We start from the raw sequence: 19,948 nt of genomic DNA on the forward strand, positions 1-19,948 counted from the left end.
AGTACTAATCACTCGTGATTTGTCACCATTTCTTGCTTTTAGCGTTTTTATAGCGATAGCAAAATTTGCATCTATTACTTCAATACTACTGATTAAATTTAAAGGTTCTCTTTTGAGGAAAGATTTTAAATATATAAAACTTTGTACATTATTTAAACTTGAATTGTTTGTGATCAGAGTTCCAACTAGTTGAAAAAATTCATTGAATTCTGAGAAATTGCCGGTAAAGGTTTTCATGCTAATTGCAGGAAGTTACGCACTGGAAACAGCATTATTGTTTGAGCTAGGTGTTTTATTTTCTGTTAAATTTAATTCTATTATTTTTCTTTGTAAACCTTTGAGTGTGTTGAAGTATTTTTCTTCAACATTTGATCGATCAGCTGATTGCTGTTCGCTGTCATCAGTCTCTTCGATTTCTAATTGAATCTGTCCATATTGTGTGAAAAAATTAAAAAATTTTTCTTTCCTTTTTTCGAAATCAAATATTTCGTTTTCTGTATCTTTATTGGCTATAAACCATTCTGATATACGTGTAATTGATGCTTTAAGTAATTTGCACTTTTTCTTTAAAGCTTCCATTTTTTATTTAAAAGTGAATTTATTTCCAAATATATACTAAGCGAGAAATAAGAGTGAACGATTTTGTTCAGTGTAAATGTCTTTTTTAACTAAGACGTGTTTTTAATTTTAATAGAGTATTTTTAACTAGAGTAATAAAACAAATAATAGTTTTTGTGAGAGCGGGCCGTGAGACAATCTGTAACACAGTTAAAGAATGGCAAAGTGGCAGGCCCTGATAATATACAAGCAGAACTACTCAAACTAATGGACAACGAATCAATAGCAAGGATATTCAACAACATATACAACTCTGGAGAAATACCAACAAAATGGCTAAAATCTGAGTTTATTGCACTTCCAAAAACCAGGAGCCAAAAATTGCGAAGATTACCGTACTATAAGCCTCATGAGTCATCTCCTAAAATTGTTCCTAAAGATAATTCATAAGAGAATCTACAAGCTGTGTGAAAGTCAAATTTCCCCCAACCCGTTCGGATTCACAAATGCTGTTGTTACTAGAGAGGCTTTGTTCTCAGTACAAGTCTTATTCCAGAGATGCAGAGACGTCAACTGCGACATATACGCATGTCTAGTTATTATCTGGAATTAACAACCAAGATCTGAAAATAATTAGAAGTCTCTACTGGAATCAGACAGCAAATCTCAGAGTTGAAGGTGAACACACTGACTATGTGAAAATCATACGTGGAGTGAGGCAAGGCTGTATTTTGTCTCCTCTAATCTTCAATCTGTACTGTGAAAGAATATTTATCAAAGCTTTGCACGAAACTGAAAAAGGTATTCTACTAAATGGTTACCGGCTAAACAACATCAGATATGCAGATGACAACATAGTATTTGCGGACAACTTAGAAGACCTTCGTATGACCAAAGTCACGTATAACAGTCAACAATATGGACTTAATATAAATGTTAAGAAGGCAAAGCTTATGATAATTTGCAAGAAAAGAATAACAGAAGGTCAACTCTACGTCAACCAATCCCCTATAGAAAGAGTGACGCACTACAACTACCTTGGCACCATAATAAATGAAGAATGGGCCAACAACCAGGAGATTAGAGCACGCATCGGAAAAGCTAGATCCACCTTCAATTGGATCGGGGCCTTCTTCAAGAGTCGCAACCTCTCTCTTGATACAAAAGTAAGAATGTTGCGATGCTACGTCTGCTCTGTCCTTTTTTATGGTGTTGAATCGTGGACCTTGAACGAAGATATGTGCAGAAAACTGGAAGCATTTGCAGGAGTAAAGAAATATGCCGTGTTTGGCCCCAAATGAATTTGGAAAAAAGAAAAATAAAGGCTCAGAAATGGAAACATCGTCAAGATCTGTTATCCCTCCTGATTGTCATTACTTTTACGATAATATCAAACATAATTAATTATTTCTGTTTAAAATCATTTTAATAATATGTACTTTAGTTATAAATAAAACTTAATTTCGAAATAACTTTTTAATTCGATAAAATACTTAAACCACATTTTGCAACATCATTTGGCATAGTAACCCACCGTTAGACCAAAATCATTTTGAAAATCAAAAAAATTGAGTATTTCACAATATAATATACGAATGCCTTGATATTAAATCAATAATTATTTATTTGGGTTTGACGATTTTCACTTGCAGAGAATAGTTTTTTATTCTCCTATAAAAAAGCTATTTGTGGGTTACGAGCTTTTGCATCTTAAGCGACGATAAGATGCATGAAAAAAATTCCGATATACCTTGTATATTTTTGTTCTACAATAAACGTCAAGGTTGTCGAAGCCCAGCAAAGTATAAACTAAGTCATAAAATATTTAATATTTTTAAAATTGAATGTGTTCGTGAAACTATGATTTGAATGTGGATTAGGAAAAACCCTCGAAATTGATAAAGTTGAAGGCTAGAAGTTTGATGCGATATACAAAACCTCACAGTTGCTAGGTAGAGATAAGAAAACTGAATTATGATACAAATGTGTGCGATAAAATCTGTGGTTAACGGTCAAGGCGCAAACAAATAGATATCTCGGTTGGCTGTTCGGCAAACTGAATATAGTGTTATAACGCACATATTGTTCAGCGAGGTAAGTTAAAAAAAATACTTATAAACGAATAAAAATTAAAAACTGTTCTTGTTACAGATGAAATAAACAGAAAATGGAAAAGGCAGCGACGACAGCGGGGTATCAGAGGTGGTTTGACGAATATATAGAAAGGAAAGACGGAGAAAAACGGGGATGGGAGTAAACCGGTATATCGATCAGCGAGGTAAGTTAAAAATGTTTATAAAATAATCGAAATTAAACGTTATTCGTGTTACAGATGCCCAGAACAGGGTAGATCAACAAGACGAAAATATAAGACTGGAAAGTCGGAGAAACGGCAGAGAACGACGGATGAAGGGAAGGTAAATATACGCTTTTAAATATGTATTTCTGCATTTCAGACCGTTATAGAAAAGGGCTAATACACAGTAAAATATGCTGGCTTAGTTCTTCGTGAGTGAAGTATTAAAGGTTTACCCATTCTTTCCAAAAATTTGAAATTCTGTCGGGTTACGCGAAGGGCCTACGGGCTATCGATCGGTAAATATAGGGGTGCCTGTTGCTAGTAATAAAATGCTTAGAAACATAAATTTATTCTAACAATATAATAATAATAACAATAATATATGTATTTAATAATATAGTACACTAGATTTCGATAAAACAGAGGTTAACAGGAAATCATCTTCTTCGTATAACGTTCTAGTTCTTGTTACAATTACTAGTCTTCTTCTCGTAAATAATGTTTATCAGACTTCGTCTTTCTGGTCTTCCTACTCTCTCGTAAAATAATTTTGTAGCGGCCGTCTTCTTCTAGTCTTTTACTGCACCGGGATTCTTCTCTATTATGGCAGGTATTAAGTCAACACCCTCTTTTTCAAGATAGTCTGTAATGTATTTGTTTTGTTTTTCCTCAGTGTCGCAATCTGCAGGCCAAGTGCTAGCCTCCTGCTTAATACCCAAAAACTTACTGATATATTCAGTAAATAGACCTCCTGGTTTTGTTTCCGTATTATATTTTTCCATCCAGTAGTCCCATAGTTCATAAATTTCTAGTACTCTATACCCTTTTTCTAAGGCTTTCTTGACTTCTAAAGTTACCCAAGTTCCAGTCAAAGACCTGTCATCTTCTGAGTGAGGGCACGCCGTCTGAACCATTTGTTCACCACAGCTACTGCGTAAAACAAACATCAGCTTGTTATTTATTTTACATGGCAGTACAGGATGAAACAGATCAGTAGGTGGAAGTACTGTGCACTTGGTAAGACCTTCCATAGTTTTTAAGTTATAATCTATATAAACTGTGGGGTGTCCGATAGGGTACCAGCAGTATTTATTCACGTAAGTGTACAAAGACGTAAAATTGACATACTTGACTTGACTATGCCTGGTTTCTTCCACCAAAGAAAGCATCTCTGGCATCTAAAGGGGTTTTGTGTAACAGAATTTTGTTTTCAGTATATCTGTGTATGTCTTTATTATCTTCCAGATTGATGCAGAGATGACCTGCAGAACAGTGTTTCTTACAAATCTTGCAAAATATTTCACCGCAAGTATGTATTCTGGTCGAGGCAACGGTTGTAGCTTCCATGAAGGGACAAACACTTGATGTTTACTTAAAGTGCCAAACCTCATATACTTTGTATTTGATATCACTTTTCCCGCGCTTTATTAATTTCCAAAGTGGTCCACGTACCCGTCAACATTCTTTCAGATTCATTATGTCTGCATTCTTCTGGTCTATCTATAACACACTGGTTATATAAAGGAAACATTAATTTGTCAGTTTTGGCAGGCAGGAGGGGGTGATGTAGACTGGTGGGTGGTAGTATTTGAAAATGTAACAGACCAAACCATTTAAAGTCGTATACTTCAGGGGCATGTATTTTTGTGGGGTGGCCTACAGAGTAGCGGTCATAATACTGTACGATTGGATACAGTAATACAATATCTATATATCTGAGTTTTTTGCCTGTTACTTTTAGCTTTGTAGCATTTGCCGCCCTCCAAAGAATGCTTCGCAAGGCTTTAAAGGTTCAACAATTTGAGGAATTTGGGCATTTTTACATTATTTTGATTTCAACCACTCGCATTCCCAATGGCTTTTAATTTTTCTTCTTCAGGTGCCATCTCCACTACGGAGGTTGACAATCATCATAGCTATTTTAATTTTTGAGGCAGTAGCTCTAAATAGTTGTTTTGAGCTGCATTGAAACCATTCTCTCAGTTTCTTTAGCCTCCCTAATTTTTTTTTCTTATTTGGTTTTGAAGCTGTTTATAGCGGATCGTATTGACGGTTGTTTTTTCTTCTTTCATTCATCAATTCTAGAATTTCCTCGGTCATCCACTCTTTTTTCTTACATTTGGTTGTTGTAAGTACTTTCTTACTTGGCTCCAATATAGAGGTTTTGAAAAATTGCCTCTGCTGGTCTACGTTGTAATCATTTCTTGGGTTTCTATCTAGATTTGTGTTGATTTCGTGTTTCAGATTTTCTTTTGTTTCTTCTTTTTTGCTTATTTTTTAGTTAAAGTTGATACCTAGCAATAAAAAGACTGTTATTAAAGGATACGTCTGCTCCTGGATATGCGTTTACTGCCTGAATTGAGTTTCGATATCTGTGTTTTATTGGGATGTATTGAATTTGATTTCTGACGATTTTTGTTGTCTTTGTCAGCTGGCTATTTCCATGTATAAAGGCATCGCTTAGGTAATTTAAAAATGTATTTGAATTATGTTTGTTTCTTATATAGAATTTATGTTCACTTAATTGTGAACGTAAATTATACAACAGGAAAAAGGTTAATGCAAGTGAATAGTAAAATATAGTATAGTATAGAGTGGATACTTATTAAGAGTTTAGATCTCTAGTGTAAGAAATAGACGTGTGTAAATTCTGCTCCATAATAATTTCAATTTTTGGTTATTGTGAGTCGATAATTTTGCTGATTTTGCGTGCAGTGTGTGTTAGAAGAATAAAAGTGTTAATGGTAATTATAGCAAAGACATCGGAAGAGAGGTAAGTGCATAACCTCGATAAATTTAGGAAGGCGAAGGAAATTTTATTTACTCTCAACACAAAAAACTAAGAACAAAACCGGCCCAGGTAATTAACACTATATCAGTTTTAAAAGCTAGAGGTGGGCGTTGCCACATCAAACCGTTCCAAAGTAACTGACAATTATTTTAATTGAAAATTAATTTATTCGGGAAGAAAACGTGAAAATAAAGTACTACAAGCTACTGCTTGAGAGAACCATCTTCCCTCGACGCGTTGAGTGGGGAGGTTGGCTCTATCGCGAGTAGTAGCAGTAAAAATATGGATTCAGATGATAATACATCCGATGACAATCGGAAAAGAAATAGAGAAGAAGAGGGACTGTTATTTGGTCCTAGTAAAAAAGTACAAAGAAGTCCAGTTAAAAGTCACAAAGATGGTAGCAAAATAGATCAAATACTAAATATGATAAAAAATTTAACAATAGAGTTACAAGAATTAAAAACTGATATAAAAGAAGTAAAAACGGAACAAAAACAATACAGAGAAGAAATGAGGGAACTCAAAACTGAACTAGCAGAACTAAAACAAGAGAATAGTGAAATCTGGAAAGAAAATGAACAAATCAAAAAGGATCTGAATGAGACAAAAGGACGCCTTGAAAGGCTGGATAGAATAAGAAAAGAAAATAATGTGATAATACAGGGAATGACAATAGAAACTGGAGATAGAAGAATACTAAAAGAAGTAATAGGAAATTTTATGACAAAAGAGCTAAATATTACCGTAAATATAGAAGAAGCAGTGAAACTAGGAGATAAAACATGTTTAGTCAGACTGCCAAACAAAGAAGAAAAAACAAAAATTATGGAAAACAAAAGTAAACTTAAAGAAGTGAAAAAAGAAAAAATATATATAAACAATGATCTAACGACAGAGGAATTACAAATACAGAAGGAAATACGAAGAATAGCAAAAGATGAAATAAAGAAAGGTAAACGTGTCCAAATTAAAGCCAACAAACTTATAATAGATGGTCTAGAAAGGAGATGGAATAGAAACACCAACCAGCTGGAGGACCATCATGGAGGTGGTTCAAAAAACTAGCAAGGGATGAGACGATGCATTATTCGTTGACGGACGAGGCAAAGAAACAGGAAATGACTGCAGATAAACCCGGGTACAACAAAAGTGCAATAAAGAAAGATAGACAAGAAAACAAAAATAAAAAACGAAGACAACAGAACAAAAAAAATAAAGAGTTGAAAATAAGCACATGGAACATAAGAACCATGCTAACTCCAGGAAAAATGCTAGAAATAGAAAAAGAACTCAAAAAGTATAAAATAGATATTGCAGCACTGCAAGAATTACGCTGGGAGGGACAGGGACAGATCGACAAACAAGACTTTACAATGTTATATTCAGGAGGAAAGAAACAAGGGCAAAAAGGCGTGGGATTCATGATACTAAGGCACCTAAGAGAGAAAATTATAAATTTCAAGCCAATATGCGAAAGTATGGCCTATGTTAGAGTCAACAGCAAACCATTTAATATATCAGTCTTGAATTTATACGCCCCCACAGAAACAAGCAATGCAGACGAAAAAGAAATATTTTATGATAGGGTCGAAGAGGAGATAGAAAAAATACCCAAAGAAGATGTCATATTTGTACTAGGAGACCTCAACGCCCAGATTGGAAAAGAGGACTTTTTACAACAAATTGCAGGAAAGCATACAATACACGAAAACACGAATGACAATGGGCAAAGACTATGTAACCTAGCAACAAGAACAAATTTGTTAATAAGCTCAACAAAATTTGAACACCCTAAAATACATAAGGTAACATGGAGGTCACCAGATCAGAAAACATATAGTCAAATTGATCACATAATGATTAATAAACGATAGCAATCGTCAATAAAAGATGTAAGAACGTTCAGAGGTGCGTGTGCAGATTCAGACCACTACATGGTCACAGCCACTATAAGACAAAAAGTTAAAATTGAAACAAAACAAAAAAACCAACATAAAAAGTGGAATGTCAATAAAATGAGTAATGAAGAAGTAAGAAAAAAATATGAAGAGGCAGTAACAGTTCAAATAAAAGAGAAATATAAAGCAGAAGATATAAACACAGAATGGGAGACGATCAAAAAATCAATAGAAGAAGGTGCAAATATGCAGATAGGTAAAAGTCAGGCTAAAACAAAAAACGAATGGTATAACCAAGAATGTAGAGAAATAACAGGAAAAAAAGTGCAAGCCAGAAATAAGTGGCTAAGAACAGATAAAGAGGAAGACAGAGAAGAATATGAAAAATTAAGAAGGAATGCTAAGAAAGTGATAAGGCAAAATAAAAGAAGATGGGTAGACACAAAAATGCAGGAAATAGAGCAGGAAAGAACAAACAGAAATACGAAAAGTTTTTACAAAAAAATTAAAGAACAAAACAAAAAATACAAGGGCAAAACAAACGGAATAAAAAATAGAGAGGGAATAGTGATAATAGAGGACCAAGAATACAAACAAGTATGGAGAGATTACTACAGAGAGCTCTTGACGGAGGAAACAACAGAAGAAGAAATGCATAATGAGAAGGAAACGGTGCACGAAGAAGAAGCAGATGAAGTAGATATCGAAATTTCAAAAGAACCAACATTAGAGGAATTGGATGAATTAATACAGAGAAGCAAAAATGGAAAAGCCCCTGGTAAAGATGGCATTAATATGGAACTAATAAAATACGGGGGAAGGGAACTAAGAGGAAAAATACTGGCACTATTGAAAAATATATGGAAAGAAGAGAAAATGCCAGCGGACTGGGAGGTAGGGCAGATCATAACAGTACATAAAAAGGGAGACCAACAAATCTGTGAAAATTATAGAGGAATAACGTTACTAAATACAACATATAAAATATTGACATCAATAATAAAAAAGAGGTTATCAAAGATCACAAAGAAGACAGTAGGACAGTACCAATGTGGATTCACAGAAGGAAGATCTACAATAGATGCAATACACACAATAAAACAAATAATGGAAAAAGCAAATGAGTATAAATTAGAATTGGAAATGTTATTCATAGACTTCAAACAGGCATTTGATTCAATTAAAAGGAACGGATTAATGATAGCACTTAAAAAATTAAAAATTCCACATAAACTCAGAAAATTAATAGAAATGACAATGAGAACTACAAAAATAAGCATAAAGACACAAAGAGGAGAGACAGAGGAATTCATTATAAATAAAGGGATGAAACAAGGAGATGCCTTATCAACAACGCTATTTAATCTAGCATTAGAATATGTACTACGAAATATAAATAAAGGAAATCTCAGAACAAGAGGTGGTCAAATAATTGCATATGCAGACGATATTGCTATTATTGCAAAGAACAGAAAAATAATGAAAGAAATGCTAGAAGAAATAAGAGAGGAAGGGGAGGTAATGGGGCTAAGATTAAATCAAGAAAAGACAAAAATATTAAGATTAGGGAAAAAACCAATAAAAGAAAAAATCAAAATAGGAAGTTCTGAGTTTGAAGAAGTAGAATACTTCAAATACCTAGGAGTTACAATAAGTAAATCCGGAGAAAGGAAATCCGAAATAAAAGAAAAAATATTAGCAGCGAATAAAGCTTATTTTGCAAACAAAACATTACTTAAAAGCAAAACACTGACTAAAAAAAGTAAGATGAGCATTTATAACACCATAATTAGGCCAATATTATTATATGCAGGAGAAACAATGACGATGGTTAAAAAAGATGAAGAAGACTTAAGAATAGCAGAGAGAAAGATTATGAGAACCATACTAGGACCAATCAGAACAGAGCAAAATGAATATAGAAGCAGAACAAATGCAGAAATTAAGGAAAAACTTAAGGAAGACATCGTAACTAAAATAAAGCAATGCAGAGTTAGATGGTTAGGTCACATTTGGCGAGCAGGCGATGAGGCAGTGACATACGCAATGATGGAATGGAATCCAGGAGGAAAAAAGAGAAGGGGAAGACCTAGATCAAAGTGGCTGCAAGAAGTTGAAGAAGACCTCCAAAGGGCAGGAGTCAGAGAATGGAGAGGAAGAACTAGAGACAGGAAAAAATGGAGAGATATTGTCAAGAAGATAAGATAAACAAAAAAGACTGATCCACTTAAGAAATCGGATCTAGAAAGCATTTGCGGTTTAACCCCACACTGGGGTGTATAGCCATTATATATATATATATATATATATATATATATATATATATATATATATATATATATATATATATATATATATATAGATATATATATATATATATATATATATATATATATATATATATATATATATATATATATATATTTGCGGCTATAACATTACGCTCCTGGCAAAATTCTGTTAGGCGATCTTCTCTGTCGTTTCGTTTACCAAGCCCATATGGTCCTACATTAGGGTAGCACCTTCCTTTGCCAATTTTTGCATTGAAATCACCCATGATCACTGTTATATCTCTAGATGCTGTGAGATATAATGTTTTTTGAAGTTAGCTGTAAAAGTTTTCTATTTCTTCTTCATTTTTGTCAGCAGTTGGCGCATAAATCTGAATTAAGTTCATTTTCCTTGGGTTGTCAACAGCTGCAGCATTATAATTCTTTCGGACATCGGAACGAAGCCTGTTACTGATCACGTTACTCTTTCACTTAGGATTATAGCAACTTTATATCTGTGTTAAGTGTCGCTGCTTCCAGAGTAATAAATTCGCCCATTGTCTGTATTGAGTTCGCCAGAGCTGATCCATCTTGTATGTTCTTCTTCTAGTTCCATGACCATTATTGATCATTGGATATAATGTTGGCTGCCATATTCGCTATCGTGACTTTATTGACAGCAGCTCTAAATACCGATGTAGTTGATTTTCCATACCATTGCTTTAGATTTTTCAGCCATGATGTTTTTTTTCTACCCGGACCACGATTACCTTGGATCTTTCCCTGAATGATCAGATGTAAAAGATCCTATTTTTCAGGGTGTCTTATAATGTGACCGAACTATTCCAGCTTGCGTTTCTTTATTATATTGACTAGTTGTGTTGTTTGGTTCAGCCGTCTAAGGACCTCCTCATTTCTAACTCTGTCGACCCAGCTTATTTTCAGTAGTTCTCTGTATACCCACATCTCAAAGGCTGTCAAGCGTCTAAGGATAGCCCCAGTTAGAGTCCACGCTTCCACTCCATACAGCAGGACAGGAAAGACGTAGCAAGATGTCATTCGAACTCTTGTATCGCTTATTCCTAATATATCAATCTCCAGTCGCAACATCTATTGCTGTATATTCCTCAGTTTCCCAGGTTCATACATACTTCTTACGTTCCATGTAGCGATTTTGCAGATGGATTTGTATATATTTAGTGAACAAGGATTTCGCTAACGGCCTGGGAAGCCCTGTCGTTACTGTTGTTTCTTCCCCTGCCGAATCTTGGCATGCGAGGACCATGATTAGTAGGTTGTTGATTGTCATTTCTATAAGCCATGACGATGTCTAGGGACACTCCATGAGTCTTTAATGCACTAGTTTCCCATTGCCTTCTGCATTCTTCTTCCTCCTTTGGAGTCGATTTCTCAGCTCTAGGACAAAAGAGTGTCCTACTACTTATCAACTCATCCGTCCGAAGCCGTTGGTCGGTAAGCAGGGGATTGTTTATACCGGCAATCATTCGGTGAATTACCTGTTTTGGTCCGCATGAGGTATTTTATTTCCCTCCTACCCACCGGTAAACCGGATCGGCCATTCCCCTATCCGCCACCTGGGAACCCGCTCTCTAGGAGTTACAGGTTCTTCCGAGAGCATTTTTTTTTTAATAGCATAGTCATTCAGCCAGTTGCAATAAATTCTCCAATCAGACAAATACACAACTCTATCCCTAATAGAAAACTAACGGATAATTAATAGAAGAATATACGACAAGGAAGTTTACAGGGTCACTTGCTTCTCGTCTAGGGGCCCATCAAGACATTCTTAGTAGACAAACAAAACTAGACCACGGATAAGGTGTTATAACATTTAGGGTAAACAAAGGATACAAATCTAAATTTCCACACGATCATGAAAAATTCCATTCTCGCGTACAAACTCTATAGAACTGTGCATGTGTCTGACAAGAAATCTATAATGATATTATATATTTGTTGTGAGCCTGTAGCCAGTAGCGACTGGATATTGAATGGTGCATACATATTAAATTCAATTAATTTTTTGTAGAGAGAGTTTGAATGCTGGTAAAACTTAGGACATTCAAAAAATATGTGATCAAGATCACCTAGTTTTCCGCAATGTTTGCAATTATCATCTTCAATCACATTTATTTTATATAAATGACTTGGATAACACGCGTGTCCAAAGCGTAGTCTATTTATGGTAGTTATATATTTACGTGGAGATTTAAAATTCTTAAACCAAGTAGTTTGTGGAATAACTGGTTGTAAAGTGGTGTATCTTGTTGGGTTTGTAAAGCAATAAAGATTCCATTGATCTTTCCATGTCGATAGCTGATTTTTTTTTAAATCGTAATGGCATCTGATACACACAAAGAATATGACAATAAAGTGCCTGATATTATACTGGTTTTAGCTAAGTAATCTACATATTCATTATCTTTGAGTCCAATATGTGCCTTAACCCAAATAAATTTTATATTAAAGCCAGAGTCTGCTAAGTGCTTTAATTGATCCTTTATTAAAAAAATATAAGGATTACTAAATGTTTTGGGCAAACAAGTATTTTTTATGTTCTGTAAAACTGAAAGACAATCTGAAAGAATTAACGATTTTTTAATATAAGAGTTTTTAACATATTTTAAAGTTTCGAGTATGGCCAATGATTCAGCCGAGAAAATTGAAAACTCATTGGAAAGTTTGTACTTAAATTCAGAACCTCCTGAGAGTAGAAAATAGGCACAGCCAGTCCCTTCTATTGATTTAGATGCGTCCGTGTATATAACTGTGGCATCACTATAACAGTTCAAAACAGATCTCAGAATATTGTTGCTCAATTTGATGTTGTCACTATATGTGGGTATTACAACTTCAGTTTTATGGAAGAAAGCAAAGAAGTCTAAATTTTTATCCACTTTAGCCAAATTCTTTGAAAAAATAGAATTGTTCTATAAAGCAGTGCACAAAGGTGGAGATGGCTTTTTAATCCAATATTTGTGAGTTAGGTCTGATTCGTTAAGTTGACATATACTGGAAAATAATTTGGGATTTGTTGAGTGGGCTTTGAGTACCCATTGTTCGCTTAATAAATTTCTTCTAATTTCAAGAGGAGGTTCATAAGCTTCAACATGTAGTGGTTCTATAGGGGTAGATCTCATAGCACCTAAGCATTATAATTAGAAACTGCTAATACTTGGTGTTTTAATTAGGCACTGACAATACTTCCAAAACGTGATTTTTTTATGTGTAATTCTCTAATTTTCTTTACGGAATATCTATTTTGATGTAACAGGTATTTTATACATCTAATGGCCTGTTGGGTAATCTATAACTTTTAACGATAACGTTATAGCGATTATTTTATACATACTACCGCTTAGCGATAACCATAGATGTTTTTTACAATATACACTTATGCTTATTAAAGTAGCTCTTTTATTTATACTTGCTTTTCTTCTGACTGCCTTCGGTTCTTTTGGTTAGTTGTGGTGGTGATGTTTGTTTTCGTTTCTTAGGTCTGTCTTAAGACACGCAATATAATCATTTATAAATATGACATTTGTTATATATTAATCTTACCATCCAGCAAAATATCGTACCATCTTTTGAACTCTGCAACACATTCAGTGTGAGCTTCAAGCTTTTGTGTTTTCTGAGAGCTGAATTTAGGAGAAGGACTCTTTGTTGTGGTCCAGATTTCCATAAACTGCTGGAAAAGGTCTTTATACTTGCTTTTGTTTGTCGACAGTTCTTTTGCTGTCTTTAGCTTAAGTACTTTCGGTTCAATCTTAGGCCTTTTTTTAGCTTAATAGTCCTAAAGTTGTGTTTAGACATTTTATAAATTGTGCACAGCGGAAATTCAAAAACTCATCTATTGTAGAAAGTTCGTTGAAATCTCTTTCGGATCCAAAGAATCGTTTCATATTAAAATCTAATTTTTTTGTGAATATATAAATTAAAATTAAATCTGCAAGATTGTTGGAGATATTTAAATTATTTAGCGCAATTAAATTCTTTTTTATGTGAGTTAAGAATTCTCGCAAGTTTGAGCAGTATTTTTTGCTAATGAAGGAACGTTCAAAAGTTGTTTTAAATAAGTGTTAATTATTAAACATTTGTTTTCAAATATATTCTTAAGTGTATCGATAGCAACAAAAAAATTTGAGCCTATAACTTCCAAATTTTGAATTAGTTGTAGAGGCTCGTTCTTGAGAATTGATTTTAAGTAATAAGTTTTTCAATATCTGAAAGATTTTATTAGTCTTTTTTTATTATTAAAGAACTATTAGTCACATCAAAATGGTTTTTGTTTTTGTATAAACATAGGTACTATGGGGTCCATATGTATGGAATAAATTCATTTTTAGCGTTATTATGTACTATCTGACAAAAAACCTGAAACAGGCCGATTTTTATTCTTAAATTGACAATTTACAGTATGAAAATATTATCCCCTTTCAGCACCCCCTTTGAATTATAAGTACCCCCTCGAAAATTTTAAATGACAAAGGGGGTCGTGTGGCACCTTGTTAGATTTTAGTCGTCTGTTCAGCAATATAAAGTTTTTTGAGTTGAGTGCAATCATAACGGAGAAAATTGATTTTTACAATTAAATTAAATGTTCAACTTGAGTACCATTATTCGCTTCTTGACAATAACCGAGGCGATTTTGACCTCTGGGGTTATTTTGTTAGTTTTTTCCGTTATAGTAACTTTGAAATCAGCAATATTGCCTGGTCTATTAAAATATACTTTAGAAATAATCAGGTATTTTCGTATCTGTTCTGCTAAACATTAGGGAAAAAACTTTGAAGATAATTATGGCTCATTTGTCCGAGACTCAAAGAATAGACATTTTAATTTTAATTGGTTTTGGTAATAAAACAAGAACTCAAAAGGAGGTTTGTGAAATGTTTAATAATAAATACCCTGGTCAACAAGTTTCGCAGTCAGAAAGAAAAATTGAAAAGAAGTTTCGTTATACTGGACATGTAAAAAATATTGGAAAACCAGGTAGAAATGTTAAATTTACTGATGAAAAAGAGTTAGATGTACTCCTAGAGATTGAGGAAGATCCACATAAGAAAACTCGAAAACTGGTCGCTGTCAATGATGTCAGTAAATCATCTATTTTGAGAGTTTTGCATAAAGAAAAATACCACCCGTACAAAGTTCAGTTGGTTCTGTTGTTTAATGAAGATTATTCCGATAGAAGACAAGAGTTCTGTAAAATAATTTATGGACAGAATGAACGCATTTTTTGCAGTTCATAAACAAAATAGTTTTTTCTAATGAAGCGACAAAAATCCTCACTTAGTGTGTGAGACTCACGCAATATCCTACGAAAATTAACGTTTGGGCTGGTATCATTAACAATAAAATTATTGGTCCTTATTTTTTTGAGGGCACAGTTAATGGTGAGGTTTATCCAGATTTTTTTATTAACTTTTTAGTGCCTACATTACGAAGATTTTTTCCTGATGTCAATCATCCAAATAAGATAGATCGATCTATTTACTACCAACAAGACAGAGCTCTTCCGCATTTTGCACGTATAGTTAGAAATTATTTAAACGAGGTTTTCCCAATAAATGGATTGGAAGACGTGGAACGATCGAATGGCCAGCTAGATCCCCGATTTGACTCCTCCCGATTACTTCTTATGGGGTTATTTAAAATCTAAAGTATATTTTAATAGACCAAACAGTATTTTGAACATTTAATTTAATTGAAAAATACATTCTAAATATTATGTGACATTATTATCTTTATTCAACCTAAAATTTTGTGAAAGAGACATTATCAAAATTTTACATCTTCAAAATCAATTTTCTCAGTTAAGATTGCACCAAACTTAAAAAACTTTATATTTCTGAACAGAGGACTAAAATCCCTTTCTAATAAGGTGCTTCATGACCCTCTTTGTTATTTAAAATTTTCGAGGGGGTGCTTATAATTCAAAGGCGGTACTGGAGGGGGATATTATTTTCATACTGTAAATTGTCAATTTAAGAATAAAAATCGACCTATTTCAGGTTTTTTTCACATAGTACATAATAACGCCAAAAATGAATTTATTCCATACATATGGACCGCATGGTATAATTTTACAGGCATGCTCACCATGCTTTTGGTATTCTTTAAATATATCTGTAAAGAATATTTGGCATTTATGAGAGGTTTTTCAGTCCTTTTTTTACCTTCATCTGTACCGTGACTACGCAATATCGTCGAACTTAGATACTTATACCGACTTTTTTTTTGTTAAATGTTTGCAATCCCATATTTAACCTATTTTTTTGTACGAGAGGCTGTAGTGTCGGTTTAACTGGCACGGATGGTTGGCGGGAATACCTGTTTTACTGTTCCTTTGCCATTCTTCTTTTCATATAACGCATTTTTTTATATTACGGCATACTATACCACGATGTTACGTATTATTTAATAACAAATTAAAATAGTTCTAGCTTGTTCACAAGCTTTATGCTGAATTTACATTTAGTGATATTGGGAATTGAAATAGTTGCCTGAAGCTGCCCCGGTCTTGCGTTTAAGCTAGACACTCTTGCTTTGAGTTATGGTATAAACACGGTGCTTATCTGAGTGTATTAGATTCTGCGTGGCCGTCTTTGTTGTAAAAGTATCTATACATTCTGCATAGTCCTCGAATATTATTTTGGTATTTACCACGGGTTCTACATCTTTTAATTTTGTCGCACACAGACCCTAGGTGAGCATTGAAAGATGTATCACCGTAGAAGTTTCGACCATATTTCTGATTATCGCTCCAATTTCATCATCGTCATACTCTTGATCTCTCAACTTGCTTTTCATTTTTGGATCTCATCTTCTGAAGGAATATCGTATATTTTTTTTGAGAATATACGTACTGGGTCTTGCTCACAAGACGCTTCAGTTTTAGATATGGAAGAGCATGGATCATGACCCGTTACTGGAACCTTTGTTGCTGTGGCTGAATTTTTTAAACACACACACACACACACACACATACACACACACACACACACACACACACACACACACACACACACACACACACACACACACACACACACACACACACACACACACACACACACACACACACACAGATGCATACTTCATAAGTTTTTACCATTAAGCATATTCACTTTAGTTATTACGAATTTTAAGTTTATTTTGAACTCTTTATTAAATAACATATTTTAATTTTCTATTTTTTTCGTAAAATAATATAGCCTTTGAACTTTTGTTATCATCAGCAACGCTTACGATACCACAGAACTTTTGTGGTTTTCTGCAACACGGATATTTAACCTTATCTCTACTGGTCTGTAAATAATATCGTAATGTTTTTCATATTTTAGATAAACTTATCTTTTCGATTCAAAACATAATTCTTTACAACTAAAAACCACCTTGTTTTTGTTTAAAATATTTATGTTTCTTTGTATCTTTATCGTACTTCGAGTTTGCGGTTTTCATATTCAACAGCCAAGTTTTAATAAAAATATGTTTGAAATATCTATATCGAGAACCTCGACGTTTATTATAGAACAATAATATACAAGGTATATCGGATTTTTTTTTTCGTGCATCTTATCCTAACAAATCGATAATAATAAAATTAAATACGTACACACCGGTCAAGTGCAGGCGCGGTAGGAGAGGGTTCAGTATTCTGACGTCAGTATGGTTCAGATCTTGGCTAAGTTCATGCTTTTACTAAGTAGATCAGTTACTGAGGGTTTTTACCTCCGAATTCTTTATAACTGAATCGATTCATTTGAAATTTTGTGTGTTGGTAAATAATTACTCAAGGAACAAAAGTTATATAGTGCCGATGTGCGCTTCCACCCTGGGGGTGTTTGCCACCCCTTTTCGAGGGTGGAAATTTTTTCACTCAAAATAACTACGCTATTCGATAGAAGGACAAATTTCAAACAAAAAATGTAGTAAACATTTTTTTCATTAATTAATACTTTTTGAGTTATTCGCTGTTGAAAAGTGTCATTTTTCGTTAAAAAAAAAACATGTTTTTCAAAGGTTTTTTAAGAATAACTCTGAAACTAAGAGTTTTATCAAAAAAAGTGTAACGTAAAATTAAAGCTCATAAAAAAACAAAAAGATTGGCTTTTTAATGAATATTTTCAGTTCAATATTAACTGAGTTATGGCTGTTCAAAGGTTTTTGTTTTTGTCTTTCAATACGAGTATTTAACGTTAAATAACGGAAAACGGGTACATTTTTCGACAAAAACTCATAAAATATTTTTAAAAGAGCTTGAAAAGACCTTCAAAATGAGTGGTGGTAAAAGTCCTTTGCATCAACTGTACGTGAGATACAATCAAAAAAACATGAGTTTCTCAAATTTTTGTAAAAAAAAACGCAATAAAATTAACGTCATGTTCACTATAATTGAAATAAATTATTTTCCTTATAGAATTCACTTTATTTTAGTGTTTTTTGTATGATCCAAAAGTTTAGCCACTTTAGAATACCCAGTTTTTGAAAAAAATATGATTACATTTTTTTTTTTGTAAATATTAAAAAAAAATCTTTTTTTTATAACTTCAAAACTATAAAAGATACGTAAAAGATGACACAATACAAAAAAATAGTTTTTTTTTTCAACAAAAATTTTCATTTTTTTTGTAGCTTAAAAAATAACGGAGATATAGTTGGTTGAAATTTGCTTTATAGCGCATGACGCATAGCGCTTTGACCCTTCAATATTTAAACATGAAGGACTTTAGAATGTTTTAACATTCCTATACTTATAGCCCGTTAAATTACCTGTAAAATCGTTTTTTTATGCATGTTGTAGAATCAAAATTAACCGAGTTATTGTAAAAAAACCAATAATACTTTTTATTTAGAATAAATTTTGGAGCATGGAAAAATTTTATAATTTGGAGCATTGGATCAAATTGATGGAACTAATAGACATTTACCAGCTCCAGAGGAACTGCTGAAAATGATGTTTTGCAATTGTACAAAAGGTTGCGGATCAGCGTGTGGCTGTCGGAGGCTGGGATTATTTTGCAATGCAACACGCGGAACATGCTGTAGTGACAATTGCCAAAATTGTCCTCCAGTAAACGAAGACCAATTGGACGGTGAAAATTATGATTCCGATGATGAATAGATATTCATTTATTTTATACCTCGTTTTATATAAATATTATTTATTTTTAGTTTTTTGGAAAATACAAAGATTGTAATGTATTATAAACTAAATTTTTTCTATTTATGTCCATGTCTAAGTTAAGGATTTAAGGATTTTATTTTCATCAAAAGGGGTGCTTGCAAGGGTCGAAAAAAATAGGCTCATTTTATAAGTAAAAAATTAATTTTTGTCTACAAAAAATGCACTCTAAAAATGTTTCAAATCGTTAAAAATATTTTTTAATTCATTTTTGACAAAGGGGGTGGTTGTGAGGGTTGAAATGTTGAAATTATAATAAAATGTTATTTTACAAGAAATTAGTTTTTGTTTAATAAAATGCACTCAAGAAATGTTTCAGACCAATAAAAATATATTAAATTCATTTTTTAAAAAAGGGGTTGGTTGTGAGGGTTGAAATGTTGAAATTATAATAAAACGTTATTTTAAATGCAAAAAATTAATTTTAGTTAAATAAAATGCACTCAAGAAACGTTTCAAACCGATAAAAATATTTTTTGATTTATTTTTAATTCATTTTTGTCATAAGGGTGGTTGTAAGGGTTGAAAATTTCCGATAAATAAAATATTATTGTATAGCTAGGGTATTAATTTTTATTTGTATTTAAATACATAATTGAAATGTCTCAAGCTGCTACGACTTTTTTTTATATTATTTTTATAAAAAGTATTAGCTTTTAAGGGGTTTTAAAGGGTTTTAAGGGTTGAAAATTGTGAATAATTAATTTTTATATTAGAGAACACATTACAATATTTACCTTATGCGAATAAACAAGATTTAAGTGCATAAAATAATTAAATCCGTGTTTTTCCCAGTTTCTTCAATAAGGGGTAGTTTTCACTCCTTAAAAACAAAAAGCGCACTTAGAGCGTATATAACTTTTGAAGTGAAGGGTAAGATAAGCTTAATTTGAAATTTTCAAAGAACTCGATGCAGTT

At 33.0% G+C, this 19,948-nt stretch overlaps 1 long non-coding RNA gene across 1 annotated transcript; it reads left to right on the forward strand.

Moving 5' to 3' along the window:
- Positions 1 to 2,520: 2,520 nt before the first annotated feature.
- LOC140450068 (uncharacterized) lies at positions 2,521 to 19,183 on the forward strand. Its single transcript, XR_011951945.1, has 4 exons — positions 2,521 to 2,652; positions 2,710 to 2,836; positions 2,891 to 2,975; positions 18,702 to 19,183. It is a non-coding gene; the product is annotated as an uncharacterized lncRNA (long non-coding RNA).
- The last annotated feature ends 765 nt before the right edge of the window (positions 19,184 to 19,948 follow it).

The sequence above is a fragment of the Diabrotica undecimpunctata genome, chromosome 9 (assembly GCF_040954645.1).
Source record: "Diabrotica undecimpunctata isolate CICGRU chromosome 9, icDiaUnde3, whole genome shotgun sequence".
NCBI lineage: Eukaryota > Metazoa > Arthropoda > Insecta > Coleoptera > Chrysomelidae > Diabrotica > Diabrotica undecimpunctata.